The sequence below is a fragment of the Cupressus sempervirens genome, chromosome 10 (genome assembly GCF_028749045.1).
Source record: "Cupressus sempervirens isolate cs-2001-9-10 chromosome 10, ASM2874904v1, whole genome shotgun sequence".
NCBI classification, from domain to species: Eukaryota; Viridiplantae; Streptophyta; class Pinopsida; order Cupressales; family Cupressaceae; genus Cupressus; species Cupressus sempervirens.
Genome location: NC_143127.1, coordinates 717,538,286 through 717,556,342, shown reverse-complemented (window position 1 = coordinate 717,556,342; position 18,057 = coordinate 717,538,286). Strand labels below are relative to the sequence as shown.

General features: G+C 33.6%; 1 long non-coding RNA gene across 1 annotated transcript; it reads left to right on the top strand.

Moving 5' to 3' along the window:
- Positions 1-2,939: 2,939 nt before the first annotated feature.
- On the top strand, positions 2,940-6,010 carry LOC149535845 (uncharacterized). Its single transcript, XR_016357928.1, has 2 exons — positions 2,940-3,463; positions 5,704-6,010. It is a non-coding gene; the product is annotated as an uncharacterized LOC149535845 (long non-coding RNA).
- The last annotated feature ends 12,047 nt before the right edge of the window (positions 6,011-18,057 follow it).

The following is an 18,057-nucleotide window of genomic DNA, read 5'->3' as shown; positions in this document are numbered from 1 at the left end:
CACATCACCCACAAACTGATGGCCAAACAGAAGTGGTAAATAGAAGTCTGGGCAATTTTTTGAGATGTTTAGTTAGGGATAAGCCTAAGGGATGGGATTTGATTCTACCACAAGCAGAGTTTGCTTACAATAACTCTATAAATAGGAGTACTGGAAAATCACCATTTTAAATTGTATATGGGAATAGCCCAAGGACTACACTAGAATTGAGGAAGATAGAGCAAGGGGAGAGGACAAGTGCTGAAGCAGAAGAATTTGCTAAACATATCAAGCATCTACATGAGGAGGTTCAGGCACACATTACCAAGATGAATCAAGAGTATAAAGCTAGGGCTGATCAAAGGAGAAGACATAAGGAATTCCAAATAGGGGATCTAGTCATGGTGCACTTAAAAAAAGAAAGATTTTCAGTTAGTACTTACAACAAGCTGAAAATGAAGAAATTTGGCCGCTGCAAAATTTTGAAGAAACATGACTCAAGAAATGCATATGAAGTGGAGCTGCCAGATGGCATTCACATTTCTCCCATTTTCAACATTGCAGATTTAACAAAGTATCATGATGATGGTGTAGATGAGGAGCTGGTGTTAGAGCCATGTCCAATTCCTACTTCTAAGAAGGAGGAGATAGAAGACATTCTAGATCATTGTGTGGGTAGGAGTACTAGAAATAGGCAGTATGAAGAGTGTTTGGTCATAATGGAAAGGACGATCGATCGAGGACTCAACTTGGATTTCAGCAGCTGAGGTTTCCCATTTGGGATTTCCTCTACCATTCATAAAGTGACAGGGTCACTTTTCAATGTACCCTGGGTGTCTGATGCAGGAGCATCCAGAGGTATAAGGGAAATCCTGTGTCACCCAAAAAAATATACTTAGACTTAGTTTCTGTTTCATGTGTTTTCATTTTTTGATACCCATTTGGGTCAAATAAAGGTTCCAACTCTCACAGTTCCACTAGCAGTGTTCGTGTAAATCTCAAAAAAATAGGAGTATGTAATTGAGCCATCATTTTGGTGAACTAGGAGGTGTAAATTGCCTAGATGAATGTAATTGTAATTTGAAGCATTCCAAAAAAAGAATTAGGTCAAAAGGCCCCACGGTCTGAAAGTTATAGCAGTATTTCAAGTTGTGGAGACCTCCTAAGAATGCTTCAAAGTTAGGTTAGAGGCATTAAATGACCTCAAAAAGGGCCGAAAAATGGTGGACGAGTGAAGCTAGTCCATAGGGCTATAGAGCGCTTCGAGAGCTTTCTGAAAATGTAAATGGTTCGTCAATCAGAGCTACAATTCAAAAGTTATGCCTCCTGAAAGTTTGGTTACCATTTTTGGATTCTTCTAGATTTGCGCCGACTTCTAACACAACTTTTGGAGGCTTCTATTTGGTCGGTGGATGCCTATTAGCACTTTCTAGAATGTATTCCTAGTCCTTAACCCTTCGAGGTCTATTTAAGGAGATTTTTGGCATTGTAAAAGGCAGTTCAGAGTGGAGTTTGAGAGGAGGTATTGAAAGGAGAAATTATCTCCAGATTTATGCTATTGTAAGCCTTAGGGCATGTTTTGAAGTTTATTTTCTTGTATTGTTTGTACTAGCTTATTTTCTCAGTTAATATAATTTCCCCTTTTTCTATTGTGTCCATTTTGTGTGGGTTGTGTCCCCATCAAGTTTTGAATGTAACTTTAATCAAATCAATACAAATTATGAAAGACACAATTGATTCAAAATACTCAGACAAACATGCAATCTCATAAGTGTTTCTATGCAAGGACCGAGATCTTCTACTCTGAGAGGAAATCCTAGGTTTTACCAATTTTTTGTGAAAAGAACAATGATAAAAAAAAAAGACCTATAATTACACATATCAAGATTCAAATCGTTAATAAGGGACATAACTTAAATGAAGGCGAACACAACATTAAAGTAAAAAATTCACAATATTGCACAAGAATCAATGAGAAGGAACCGTTGAATCTTTATAGCCAATGCTGAAAAACCCTTTGCTACAAATTTGCTCTTACAATCAACTCAAAATTTGCAATGTAGAAAAATCTAAATCCAAAAGAAGATCCTCATAATGAGGTGAACGTACAATATATAGAATTCATAACCCTGATTTAGATTCCAAGATCATACCTAGAAAAAATACATCAAAAATGGTAAAAACTATGAAGAAGCCTCTGAAAACTACCATCAACCAACTTCCCAACTGATAGATAACTGTAAAACTGCCTCTAGCTCCTCAAAATCATGCATAAACCCCAAACTTAGATCCCTCAAATAACCCTAAAATATAGCATGTAAAACTCCTCATAATTATGCAAAATTTGCATACAATAGGCTCTCATCAAGAACTGCATGCAAAACTGGCCTTAACTGCTCCATAAATCACCACAAATAGCACTAAAGTGCTCCATCACTACATGAGAAAATCAACCTATCCTTGGCCTCCAAAAATAGCTCCTTATGAAAGCGTTAACTGAATGTTCTTTTTTTGGAGTTCAAAATAGACACTCAACTTCCCCTCCTTACATTTAGGCATTAAAAATTGTTTAAATCACTTCAACTCCTTTTATTTAATCAATAAGATCAAAGGCCTTATAATTATAGCCATTTGACATATTAATTTTACAATTTAATCTTCCTTTTCTTTTTTTCTTTTATATTTATTAATATTAATATGTTTGATAATTAACGTTATATTTGTTAATTTTAAACATATTAGTATTAATGAATATAATAAAGGGAATTATATTTATAATTTTTTATTAGTTATATATATATATGACTAAAATAAGACATTATTCATTTAATATACATAAAACTAATAAAAATAGAGTTTCAATTTAAAAAAATGCCTAACTCCTATGTATGGACCCAAAATTTTAGGAAATGCAACAAAAGATTAAAAAAGAGGACAAATGCAGATTTGCTATGTTTTTTTGTTCATTTTTTTGGCATATGGAAGGAAGGAAGAATGGGGTTCCAAAAAACCCTAGCCACCATGGATATTGGACTGCGATTTTCTTCTTGAGTGGATGTTTGGATGCCATTTCTTTTTTTTGCTATGAGCTATATGCTATGAGATGCCATGAATACTTGCTTTGGCCATGGATTTTTATGGGTTTAATGTGCTGGACGTGAATGTTGGATGCCATGTTTTGGCATGAGCTACTTACGATATTTGCTAAATAGATGCCATTTCTTTTGACTATGGTTTTTGTTGGATGGGCGCCATTTTCTTCTTGGATAGGTTTTATTTGTTGTTTATGCTTTTTAAAGGGTTCACAATACTGGATGACTTCTTCTTTTGGCTTGACTTTACCATTTTAGATCTTCATGGACACCATATTTTGTTGGGTCTTCTTCTCTCTCCTAGCCATAGATGCATGGCATCTTCTTTTTTGTAGATTTTCATGGGTTTTTGCTATGATGGACATGATTTCATTTTCCTCACTTTTAGAAAGGTAAATCTAAATTTTTCTTGCTTGCTGGGTTAAATTTTATATGGGGTTTTATTTGAAAATAATGCTACTACTGTAAGTGAACTTTCCTTTCATGGTTTTATCTTTTATTTGTTGCTAGCATGCCATTTACTTTAAGAAAATCTTGTCCTTTTAGCTTCTACAATTAGTTATTCTGCCATATACTCCTTCTACCTTTTTAAATTTGCATATAAATGTGCTTGTGTAATTAGAATATGGACTTCTTTATCCTATTCATGGGTTTAGTTTGCTTCAATTTGAGGCTGAAATTAGCTTCAGAGGGCTGTGGACTCACCGTTCATTGCTTGCACACCATGACAGGAATTTGCTGAAGATTTTCTTTCAAATTCTTACCACAACAGTTTTACAGAAATGAGTTTTGGAAGTTCTAGCTGAGGCTGAAGTCACACATCCATTTAGTAGTTGGAAGAAAAAATTCTTACTCTTTTTGAGAAATACTCAACTTTCTGTGATGGGCCTTATCTATAGTCTTTGGATGGGTTTGTCCTTTGAATTTTGGAACTCAACTACTATAGCTAAAGCCAATCCTTTGCACTCAATAATTCTTTAGCCAGCCTTGAACTCTAATGATATTAAATTCCCCCTCTTCAAAACAATGTCACCTCCATAGATGTTTACATTACATTTCTTACTTGAACTCTTGCATGAAGTTTCTTTTAAATAAATACATGCAGACATCTAATTTGTTTTGGCATATTTCTTGAACATCTCAAACTAGTTGCAATGTAGAATTTATAATTTGTTTTTGACTACAATTTCTTTTGCAAAAAATATATATCGTGTGTACATCTTTGCTTATCTTTTGAAATGCTCACTGATTCATTTCTGCTTTATTTATTTGAAAGTATGGTCATACTAGATCTCACATCTATTATGCTAGTCTTTTCATTTGCTTCTTGTATCATTTGATTATGGGTTGTATTTATACTTTTTTCTAAATACACATTACTTCTATTTGCATTCTCATACACCATATCTTTGTTGTAGCTATCCATCATGCTTTAACCTTTGATGCTTGCTTTGAATTTCTTTGCTGATTTAAACTTCTTTATGAAAATGCCTGATGTATACTTTGCTTCCTTGAAAGGTTCATCTTCTCACATTATAATCTTGTAGATCTCATGCACATATTTGTGAGGTGTAATCTTTCATTCATACCAAATTATGTTTCTGTAGATGATCATCCTATAGTCCTAGAATTATATTGTGGTTTTTTTCTTCTTTTGCATATGAGTGTGATGAATGAATTTTAATAAAATTTGATTCCTGTGTTTTCTTGAGTTGTTTCTATACATTTGGTCTTAATGAATGCATTTTTCTTCATATCATTCATCTTGAAAGTACAAGATGAATATTTGTTTAATGCTGATGAATTATCTGAAATATGTTGAATGTTTTCTCTCTTCGACATTTGAACTTGTTGAAGCATATATTGCAGCATTTATCATAGTCTACTATATTTAATTTTTTGACTAGTGAAGATCTGTTCATTTCTACTTCCTATAATTATAATTACTATCATGAACTCCTTCATTTAGTCTTTTCCATAGCAGCAACCAAGTTTTTTGCAATTTTATCATTACATAGTTTATCCGATTTTGATAATTGTTGTTCTTTATCTTGTACCATGTTTTGCCTGTATACTTGTGAAGCTATAATCCCTCTATCTTGTAGACTAAGAATTTCATATGTCCTCCATGATTTGACTGAAAGGTTTCATACCTATAACACATGTACATCCCTTTAACAATCTCCTCGTGTCTTCAATCTCTTGCTATGGTTCAATTTGAAGGTCCCATACTTGTAATTTACATATGCCCCCTTGATAGTTTCCCCATGTCTTTAGTCTTTGCCTCTACATGATTTGACTAGAAGGTTTCACGCTTGTAATTTATGTGTATCCCTTTGATAGCCTCCTTAGTCCTTCAGTCTTGGCCACTACATGATGCAGTCAAAAGGCTTCAAGGGTGTAATTTATGCAAGATCTTTCAACAACCTCAAACTTCATAACTGTATCTACACATGGAACAAACTCATTAGCATAAACATGTTTTACTTTTTAGATTTCTCTCTTGCCTTGTTGTCTTTTAATAGAGTTATCTAAATAACCATGTTGTAGGAAAAATAGAGTATAGATGACTAGAAAGATTTCCATTGCTTAGTTCATATGAACTGACCCTTCTCTTCTTTTATTTTTGTAGGGCTATTCCTAGATGGAGATGCAGGCTCAACCCTTTGACATTTAGGACAATGAATATTCTATTCAAGAAATGGATGCCTTTCCTCTTATCTTCTTTAGTTCTTTTCTATTTATACAATGTGTTTATTCAAATAATATGTTAGGAGCTAAGGATGCTTGTGCAATATCTGAATGCATTGTATTTAAGTACTATGTAATACTTGAACACTTTGTACCTTGTCAAAATAGTTTTGAATATTTCAATATAAAAATGTACTATTTTGGTACTTTTTTTCTAAATAAAAGTGATCATTTTTCTTGTTTACCAATTCCTGTACTTTACTTTCTACATTATTTCCATTCTATAATATGTATTCTCAGCAACTAAAACACACTTAGCTCATTACATGACATAGAAATTTAGGAGGTATGTTAAATTGGTAACAATTTTACAATATATAAAATTTAAAAAAATATTGAGTCTTCGAAAGGGTAATGGTTCTTGGCTACATGCAGAGCCACTATGGTTAAGAATGTAATTTCTGCACAACTCATCTACCAACTATACTATTTCAACCTTCCAACCAATAAAAGTATAGAACTTAATAGGTGTCTATGGTCTTTCTTTTTGGCAAGACACATGTTAGAAGGGAAAAATGGACCTTATGGAATAGGATAAATTTTGTAACCCTAAAGTGGATGGGTGTGGTGGTATAAAAATATCATTGATCAGGGAAAAGTTCTAGGTGAAAAATTGGTATAGAGAATGTATTTATAGTCACATATTAAATGGGATATGATACTTATTCACAAGTACTTTGGCAATTTGGACCTGATCAATATTTTTAGAGAAAAAACTTCTCCTACGGGTTCTAGAATTTGGAACTTTATTTTAGAATTTTATTGCATTATTATGGATAAGATGACTTGGAACATTTGGAATGGGGAGGAAGCTCAATTTTGGTTTGACTTGTGGGGTGGGTATAGTATTTTGGAAAATGAGATGAAGTGGCCTAACTCAAAGGTTATTTTAGAAGACAAATGGGGTTATAAAGTTAAGGACCATGTAGAATGGGATGGTTTATGTAATAAGTGGAAACAAAAGAAGTTGGAAGATATTAACATTCCCCCACTAGAAAAAGATTCTCTTGAGGAATCCCTAAAATTTAGGAAGATTCTATTGAATTCAAAAAGTGACAAATTAGTTATGGATGGTAACAACTCTAGGGAATACTCAATTAAGGTGTGATACTCTCTATTAACTTCCAAGAATTTATATCCTAAATCTCACCTCCCTCTTAAGATCTATTGGGGTAAACTTTGTTTACCCAAGGCTATTATTTTCACTTGGCTTATCCACAATAAGAAATTTTTAGCAGCAATTTTTTTTAGGAGGATGGGCTTTCAAGGGCCAATTAGATTCTCTCTCTATGAAAATGACTAAGAAGGTTTAGATCATGTTTTTCTCCAATGACCATATGCATACCAATGTTGGAATTGGATAAACTCTTAATTTAGATGGTCCTTCACCTTCCCCATCTCCATTTTATATTTTCTACAAAGTTCATCCTTCCTAAAAAAGACTAGTTTATATTTAGGATTATGGAATCTTCAATCACAAAGATATCTTATAACCACATCTTACATAATCTAAGTGAGGATAAGGCTATGGCTTATTAGGATGAGAAGCAATTAGGAAAACATATAAGTCTCAAGATACCCCCTTTATTGGTCTAGGAACAATATCCTCACAATGTATGAGAAGAGAATGCTCTTGGAAACCTCCTTTGTATGAATGGTTTAAGTTGAACTTTGATGGAGTGTCAAGAGGTAATCCTAGTAATTTTAATATTGGTCTTTGTATTCATAATATGGTAAGTGAAGAAATTGCAAAAACTAGAAAGCAAATAGGTATAGAGACAAATAATTGGGTTGAGCTCTTGGCCTTAATTGAGGGATTGGAACAATGTAGAGAATTGGGTTTCCACAAATTATAAATTAAAGGATATTTAACCATTATTATTGATGCATTATCGATTGAATCAACACCAAATTAGAGACTACATTCATTACTATCTAGAGCACTTTTCTTATCTAAATTCTTTTTTTATTGATAAAAGGGAAAGTTCTCTATATATCACATTTAAAATAATTTTACAAAAAAAATTTACCCTGTTGAAAGTGCAGAAACTGGGGGAAAAGAGAATGGGGAAGAAAAACCCTACTATTGCTTAAGACATTTTATGCCCTATTTACATATTGATACATCCACCTTTGTGTCTTAACAAAGGTATTTGAGAGGGAATACCCTCCCTTACATTAAGATCCATTTAAGAGAATCTTTACATCTCTTCTTTGCTTTCAGGATAATAGATTACAAAGCAACTCCCCTTGGAGTTTAAGATATTAGAAACACTTGCCTTTCATTTACAAAGTTTATGTTTTTATGTTTGTTAGAATCCTGCATGTGGATTGACACACATTGTTATGTACACTTGAATACCTTCTTTAAGGGATAGATCATCATCTTTCTATTCCTATTCATCTTTATCTTAGAGAGTCTTCTTTTAATTGTACTTTCCTAAATTGTACCCACTTGAGAAATCCCTGCATCTTCAAAAACTCTTGAAACTCACGATTAAAATTAATTTCCATAGTCCTATTACCATGAATTTAAATTATCTTAATTATAAGGATATATTTAATTATAATTGGGTAACTTAGTTTTATTGACATTGTATTTCTTTATGTAATATAAAGATTACTCTATGCCATTTTATTTAGTTTCTTAACTTAGATTCCTATTTTATGTTGTTGGTGTAGGAAGAGTTAGTGATAAAGTATTTCTTACTAGATCTTATAAATTATATTTTAGATTTATGCTCATGTCAAACTCTTAATCTTCTATTCTAGAATACAATTGGATTGTATTCTAATGCTTATATTTAAGCTTACAATTCTATCTTCATAGGCGTGAAACAAGACAATGATTGATTCCATGAAAAGGATTAAAAGAGAAACTAGACCAAGCACTTGCTATAAAATAAAAAACTGAAAAATGGATATAAAAAATTGAAGCTACTAGAAGGAGCTTAAAACTACTAGATAGTTGTAGAAATAAGTAGTTATCACAATAATACTAGAAAGAAAGAAATAAAGGTTGTTAGAAATGATTGAATTGATAATAAGAGTTGTTGGAATGATAAAGAATGTTCTCAATCATTGTTTTTTCATTGATGTCAAACTTGCTACTTGCAAGAATGACAATTGCTTTAGTGATCCAAATACTATCAATTAGTCGGTTGACAAGGTGGTGGCAATCAATAAGATGTAACTAGAACACCTAGAGAAAGGTTGAACTTATGATGTTGTAATGAAGTACTAGGATCAGCTAAGCCATTGATGAAAAAGTGTATTTGATAACATACTATAAGATATAGAAAAAAGGGCACACTGAAACATATTAAAGAGGTTAGGTGTTAGCTAAGTCTTTTACAAATCTCAACTAAGAGAAGGTGCCGAGTATATCATATAAGTCGAGTGATCTTCAGGTGCCGAGTAAAGAGTAGGTGCCGAGTAACATAGTTTTCTGTAGGTGCCGAGTAACACAGTTTTCTGTAGGTGCCGAGTAACACAATTTTCTGTAAGCGCCAAGTAACACAGTTTTGTGTAGATGCCGAGTAACACTGAGATGTCGAGCATCAATAAAACAAATAATGCCGAGTTACTACATTATTTCGAAGATCGAAGATTCGCCAGAACTAAGTCGACAAGGTTATTACTTAGAAGTTTGTAAATTAAATAGAAGATAAGAATGATGAGCTGGTGGCACAGAACACCATGTAAAACATTTTTGAGGATACAACTGGCAAAGTTTCTAGAAGAGAACAAGATATGGGGTATATACATTGTATTTTACCTAATCCATATTGAAACCCTAAAAGTCAAGAGGGAGAATTGAGCGGCAAAGGCATATCAGATCTCTATATAAGGAGTCATTAGTTAATGAAAAAAATTAATGAGAGAGGGGTGGTCAAGCATGAAAGTGTAAAGTGTTGAAGAAGGTGGAAAAGAGGAAAGAGAGCATAGTTACTCTATTTCAGTAAGAAGACCCCTGATATGGATGCATTAGTACAGTGAGTTAGAAGACTCAAGTAGACAAAGCTTGAATAGATGACAAGTAGTCAGAGCTGAAGAGATAAAATCCAAGGATAAGGACTAAACTGAAAGTGTGATCTGAAATCTGCAAAGTATGTTGTAAGTTATATCAGATCAAAAGTTCATTGTTGTTACTTTCTAGCAATTGTAACAATTAGTTTAAATCCTATGGACTTAGGTTGGTTTGATAGCCATGAGATAAATCCTTTAACAGGGTGACATTCCTAGTGAATGTTCTAAAGTCCTTTAACCAGGCCCAATCCTAACAGTTTGGTGAAATCCTCTAACAAGGTCACATTTAACAGTGTGTTGTAAGCCTTTAATAGGGCATCACTTCAGAAGAGTGAGAATCAAGTAGCATGTTACTGGTGGTTTTTCCCAAATTGGGTTTCCACATAAATCATTGTGTCATGTGTTGATCTTGCATGTTTTACCTTTGCATGTTGATTTACTGTAACTTGCTAATATGATTGATTTAAGCTTGGATGGTTAAAAGGTTTATGAGTTCACTACATTTGGTGAAAAAAAAAAAGTTTTATTAGGGCATTTGGGACCTTGAATAACTGATTCACCCCCCCTCTCAGTTATTCTAAAAGATTCTAACAATTGGTATTAGAGCCAGCTGCTGATCCAGTTTAAAAGGACTAGAAGCAGAAAAGATCAAAATGCCTAAGAGAGAAGTTCCCAAGCTCAACAAAGAAAACTTTGTTGCATGGCAAATTTTGATGAAACTACATCTTGGATCCATAGGATATTATGCCCAAAAATCAATTATTACTGAACATGTCGATCCAACAAGTGCTCCTACTGCAGAAGATATGAAAAAGAAGCAAGAACATAACCAGACAATGCTGGAGATTGCCTCTGCACTTAGCTATGCTAAATTTGATGATATCAAAGGATGTGACACCGCATTCAAAATGTGGAAAGCCCTATCAGACATCTATGGAGGAGATCAGAATGTACAAAGAGCAAAAAGAGAAAGTCTCAGAGGAAAATTTGATAATATGAGAATGGAAGAAAATGAGAATGTTGTTCAGTACGGTGCAAGAATAAAAGAAGTGGTAAGTGCGATAAGATGTTTGGGTGGTCAATTGGATGAAGATACTGCTAATAGTAAGTATTTGAGAACCTTTCTCCCTATCTATGCTATTAGAGTATCAACAATATAGGAACTAAGATGTGTGCCAGGAAATAATCTAAGTTTTGAAGGTATCATAGGAAGACTCACTGCATTTGAGTTATCTAACTTTGACAACTACAGACCTGATAATGTTGAATCTGCTTTCAAGGCCAAGTTATCACTGAAAGATGCTGAACAGGTGAAATCTAAGAAGGGAAGAAAGATGAAATATGTATCCAGTGACAGCAGCACAGATGAGGAAGATGTGGATCAATTAGAATCTTTACTAGCTAGAAGATTTCACAGAGGTAAAGGAAAATTCAAAGGTAAGATGCCTATCATTTGTTTGAATTGCAATGAAGTAGGTCATATTGATGCAAGATGTCCACAGAAAAAGGATTACAAGGAAAGCAACAAATACAAGAACAGAAGAGATGATGACAAGAAAGATTACAAAGAAAAAGGTAAGAAGTGTTATATTGTTGAAGAAAATTCTGATGACAATGATGATGAAGTTGTTTATGTAGCCATGAAGGACCAATCTGATGAAGAAGAATCCACAGCACCGATGACTTGTATAAACAAAAATGACAGATGGATCATAGATAGTGGATGCTCACATCACATGACAGGAGACAAAATTAAGTTTGTTAACTTTACTCAGTATGATGGAAATAGTGTTAGATTTGGTAATGATTCCCCTTGTCAAATCAAAGGAAAAGGTTCCATCAAGCTCACAGAACAAATCTCATGTGACAATGCATACTACGTTGAAGGATTAATCTACAATTTATTGAGTGTCTCACAGTTAGGCAATATAGGATGCAAAATGGAATTTGGAAACAAAACTGCAAAAATCTATGATACTGATGGTAAACTAATAGAAAAAGGAGATCAAACGAAGAGTAATCTGTTTTACCTTGATATGAATGATGTTTCTTGTTTTATTGAAAAATTTGATGATGAATGGTTATGGCATAGAAGATTTTGTCATGTCAATTTTGATAATCTGGTCAACATTAGTAAAATGAAGAAAGTTAGAGGTTTACCAAAATTGAAGAAGCCTGATAATATTATGTGCAAACAATGTCAACTAGGAAAGATGACAAAGTCAAGTTTCAAAAGCAAAAACTATACATCTAAGGAGATACTTGAGTTAATTCACACTGACTTATGTGGTCCAATGGAAGTACAAAGCTATAGAGGAGATAAATACATCATGTTATTTGTTGATGATTATTCCAGGATGATGACTGTCATGTTCTTAAAACAAAAATTTGATGCTTTCCAAATGTTTAAATGGTATGAGGCTAGAGTTGAAAAGGAAACAGGAAAAAGTTTGAAATGTCTAAGATCAGATAGAGGTGGTGAATTCACATCAAATGAATTCGAGATATTTTGTAATGATAAAGGAATCAAAAGACAAACGTCAGCTCCTAGAACTCCCCCACAGAATGGAATTGTTGAAAGAAGAAATAGATCTATAATTGATTGTGCCAGAACATTAATGATGGAAAAGACTGTTGCTCTAAAATACTGGAGAGAAGCTGTAAGTGTAGCTATTCATACACTAAACCGAGTACAAATCAAGAAAGGTACAAATGCAACACCTTTTGAATTATGGTATGGTCACTCACCCAATGTAAAACATTTCAAAGTGTTTGGTTGTAAATGTTTTATTCTTAAAGATGTTAGAAATGGAAAATTTGATGCAAAAAGTGATGAAGGTATATTTCTTGGTTACTCCACAAGAAGTAAGGCATATAAGTGTTTGAATGTTAACACTAACAAAATTGCGGAAAGTACAAATGTAAATTTTGATGAGCACACAGAAGTTCAAGCTGAAGAACCAAAGAAAATGGAAGAATACAGAACCTTTGTGTACTCTTATGAAGGAATGACTGCTGAGGAGGATGATGTCAATCCAATTGAAACTCAACAACAAGTATCAGTCTCAGCCGAGTCTCAACCAGTGAATGTCGAGCTGCATTCAGAAGCCGAGTTGCAGAATGAAGGAAATGAACAATCTGATTCTGAAGACAAAATACATGATGAAGAACAACCAGACAACGAAGTGCAAAGTGATCCAGAATCTGAAAGATCAAACATGGAAAAAAGGACAGAGCCAAGATTATCCAAATATGTAAAAGGACATCACCCTGCTAAACAAATAATTGGTGACAAAGATGCAAGACCAATGACAAGGAACAAACTAAGACATGAATCATGTCTAATCAGCACATCTGAACCCAAGACAGTGTATGGTGCATTACAAGATGATGACTGGTATAAAGCTATGGAAGAAGAAATTGATCAAATAAAGAAAAACAAAACCTGGAGTTTGGTTCCCAGACCAATTGACAAAAATGTGATTGGCACCAAGTGGGTATTCAGGAACAAGCTAGATGAGAATGGTGAGATTACCAAAAACAAAGCTAGACTAGTATGCAAGGGTTATGCTCAAGAAGAAGGAATAGACTATGGAGAAACATTTGCTCCTGTTGCTAGGATGGAAGGAGTAAGAACCTTGCTTGCATATGCTGCCTACAAAAATTTTAAAGTCTATCAGATGGATGTATAATCTGCTTTCTTGAATGGTATACTAGAAGAAGAAGTCTACATTGAACAACTAGAAGGATTTGTTGATAAAAACAACAGGATATGGTGTGTAAACTACAAAAAGTACTTTATGGTTTGAAACAAGCACCAAGAGCATGGTATGAGAGACTTCACATACCCCTTTGTTTGCTATACTATCTACTTCTTTATTCCCTTCCCTATAAATATGGTTAATTCTTGTTTCCTCCATTTTGTCTATCAATACTAGAGCATATTCTGATTTGAAATTGAGTTTCCAATTGGGAGTACTTATTTTAATTACCTCATTTAATATTATTTTTGAATCACCTTCTATAATCAACTTTCTAATTCCTAAAGCTAGACTAAGGTTAAGGCCTTCGATCAAGTCTTCTAACTCTACTATATTATTTGATGTTTCCCCTAGATGCTTAGCACATTTGAATATCCAGGATCCATCTTCCATGTGAATTACACAACCAATGCCTGCTACACCTGGTTTCCCTCTTGAAGCTCCATCAAAATTCAATTTTGACCATCCTGTTGGTGGAGGTTGCCATTTACATTATGCTTTAGCTTGTGTACTTGTCTTAAAGTAAGTCATTGGAAAATTTTTGAGATGAGGAGATTTTTTATTCATTTATGCATCCCAATCTGAAAAAGTCCCTTCTTCTTTCAGTGAATGCCTAAGCTTGTTATTTTCTACTTCTATCATGCTATCTTCCCCTTTATTAAGCAAGGAGGAAGTTTCCATTTTTTTGTTAGCAAAAATCTCATGTTTCTTTCCTTCACATAAAAGGATAGATGGGGAGATAATGCATAATATGTTATAAATCTTGGATTGCCCATTCTTAGGCCAACTGTTTAAGTGATCCAATAGGTCATCAAGAAAGAAAGTTGACCAATTAAGCTTCTGACAAATCCATTGCCAATAATTTTTGGAAAAAGGTACATTGGAACAACAAGTTCTCTTCTGGCTCGAAGTCATTTTCACATAATGGACATTTTGATGGCCCTTAAAACCCTATTTTAGAAAACCTATCTATTGTAAAAATTCTTTTCTACAATGCCACCCAAAGGAAGATGCTAGCCTTTGGTGAGAATATAGAATCCCCACACAAGCTAAGGGGTATATCTACTTTTTCCCATCTATGTGAAATTATAATAACTTCATAGCCCTTCTTAACACTATAATTACCACTTTTAGATGCCCCCATATTAACCTATCCCTTTTCTTTTTATTATTTATTTGACTTTTCTTGAGAAATTTCTCAAAGAATTTTTTTCTTGGCTTGACAAATTAATTTCCTCCATTGATTTCCACTTTCATATTTCATTATGATCTTGAATTATGAGTTGCTTATAATCTCTTACTTTCTTCACCAAAGATTAGCTAATATGTTAAAAATACTTATGGGAAGATTATAGCTATCTAGAGAAGGGAGACCATCCTGCAAATCTTCCTAGAATAATGCCTCCTCACCTAATCCAATATCCCATGTTAAGTTTTTACAAATTAGAGGTCGACATACCATCATGAAGTTCCATGTTTTAGAACCTTTGGGTGGATTTCTAGTTCAAAACAAAGAAAGAGGATATAAGCTCTTTAATTATTTTTGATATTGATTTTTTTCCCATTTACTTTCGTATTCATGATACATTCTCCATTAATTTTGAACCAGAGGCTTCATTCTACCAACTCAAGTTCTTGTCTCCCAATATGCCAAATTCTTTAGGTCTACATATATTATCCCATTTAATCATTTCTTGTTTTTTTTCTCATCTTCCATCACTTTCTAAAATAATTTCCTTAGTTTACTATCTAAATTTCTTTTAATTCCTTTAGGAAGTGGCAAGTATGACATTTGATAAGTTGAAATTGCAGATAGAACTGATTTTATCATGGTTTCTCACTTATCCTTATGTTGATCTCATTTTGTTTTTGACAAGGCAATGACAAGACACTTAAGTGACTACTTAATAGAGCTTTGCATGTGCCAAGTAAGTAGTGTATGCCAAGAAATATATGCAGTTAGTGTCGAGCACCAGTATGTATTAAGAAGATGGTATGTGTCGAGTCACTCAAGTGTCAAGAAAGTCATATATGCCAAGTGATTCATATACCAAGTAAAATAGTGGATGTTGAATAATTCAAGAGATGAGTTACAACATTGAAGATGTAATGTATGTTGAGCATCAAAGCTTTCAAGTGTTAAGTAAACAATTTTGGACATAGTTGTTTGTAATGGCACAAAATCCTGTATAAACCATTTTTGAACTGACTTAAAGATTATTTTATGATTCTAGAAGATATATACAAAGGTATTACAAATCCCTATGTATTTCATGCAACCAATCAAATTAAGGGATGTTCTAAGTACCAAAATGGGTGGATCACAATCATTGATTCCTACCTAACCCTAGCTCACCTATGTATTCTTAAGGATGAAAAACCCTATAGAGTTTGTATGTGCAGATGAGTAGAGAAGGGTGAATGCTAAGTATAGAGAGAGCATTCATGGTGACTAAGGAGGTTGTGAGAGAGGAATGAATTGCAGAACTAGTTAGAGAATAGAGCATAGTAGTTAACAGACAAAAGAGATACATCTGATCAAGAGGATCAAGTACACATTAGGAAAGAGAAGATCTAGTATCTAGCAGAGAGGTGCTAACTGAAGGATCAAGGCTGGAACATTTTATTAGGTGAATCAGTGGAAATCTCCTAATTGAGTGGTTCTAGTAGACTTTGTAAATCCTTTAACAAGGTGCTTACTTTATTGTAAGTTGAAGTCCTCCAACAAGGCACACTTTTAGTAGGGTGTTTAAATCCTTTAATAGGGTGAGATCTAAAAATCTTTGTAAGCCTTTAATAGGGTAGACCTTTTATAGGGTACATCATAGTTTATGGTCAAACTTCTTGTAACCTTAATTGGTTACACTTTACAGTTGCAATAGTAAAGATTTGGGTGTCATCCCCACTCCAATTTTATTTTCTCATTGGAGGGTTTCTAAGTAAAAAACTTATTGTGTCATGTGTTATTTATCTCATGCTACAGACGAACATGTGTAGTTAGCCATTTTAGTTTACATGCTAAATGATGAGATGGATGTGTGGTGAATGTTTTATGGTTAAATTTTTGAAGTACTGATTCACCCCCCTCCCCCACCCCTCTCAAAGTTTACTTTCACATTATTATTTCCAACAATTGGTATCAGAGCCTTGTTCTCTGGAAAGGAAAGATTTGTAGCTTTGAGGAAAGATCTTGAAGATTTTAGTCTACAAGTTGGGAAAGGTTATTGATAACTAGAAGATTGAAATTCAGCTTATCTTACATTAGTTGAATGAAGTAAGAGATGAGTTAAAGTTCTCATTGAAGAGAAGGAAAGAGATAGCTATTGAGGAAAATGATACATTACCAAGAGGAAGACACTACTAAATTGTTTGAGAATGGAAACTTAGGTGAGTTTGATGTAGCATCTACAGATCTGATGGAAAAGAATGGTGCCCTAACTGAAGAGGTTATAAATCTTAAGATAGAACAAGAAGTCCAATCAATATTTCTATGTGAGGTGACTAAGTAGAAAAAGAAAGCCGAGGAAGACAAAGTCATGATTGAAGATGAAAAAAGAACACTGTACAATAGACTAGAAGAGAAGACATCAAAGGTACAAAGATCTTCTAACATGCAATTGGATACAACAAATCAATTGATGATTGCCAATCATGAATTGAATGGAAAGGACATTGAGCTCGCAACCCTAAAGTTATAGAATGAACAACTAAGAAATGGAATAAGAAGAGATAAGGAATTTGTTGAAAGTTTCAACAAACCCAATGAAGCCATCAAATACTTTGAGAAATTGATGAGATCCCCTAGATCTAACAATGATACTACTGGATTGGGATACACCAGTACCAAGGAAGGAGAATCATCAAAAAGTGGTGAACAAAGAAACAAAAAAGGTAAGAACTACAAACCCACTTGTCATATGGAAAGTTAGGCCATATAACAAATGTTTGTAGGAGCAATAATGAAAATCAGAACCCTAAGCAAAAATTCAAGGGTTACTATTATAAGTGCAAAAAGAAAGGACATCAGCCACATGAATGTAGGATTGAGACCTCAAGAACATAGAGATTTGAATGATATTGCCATAATTTTTAGAATTATTGACATAAAGCATATGAATGTAGATCTAATACCAAGTGGACATCAAACAAGAAGACAAAGGTACAACACAATGGAAAATCCTACAATTGGGATTCCAACACAAGGTACAATTGTCACTATTGTTAAGAATATGACATTTCTTGATAATTGTATTAGAACACATTTTAGAGACAAAAAAAATAGATGGTTGAGTGAGACTACAGGATTTAGCTGTTTAAAGACTGGTCATATCAGTAGAAACTATCCAACCAAATCACCATCCCCGAGTAATGGTAACAATAAAGGAAAAGAAAAGGTCAAAGTGCATATGAACAAGACATTGAAGAAGAGGGAAGATTGAAGCACA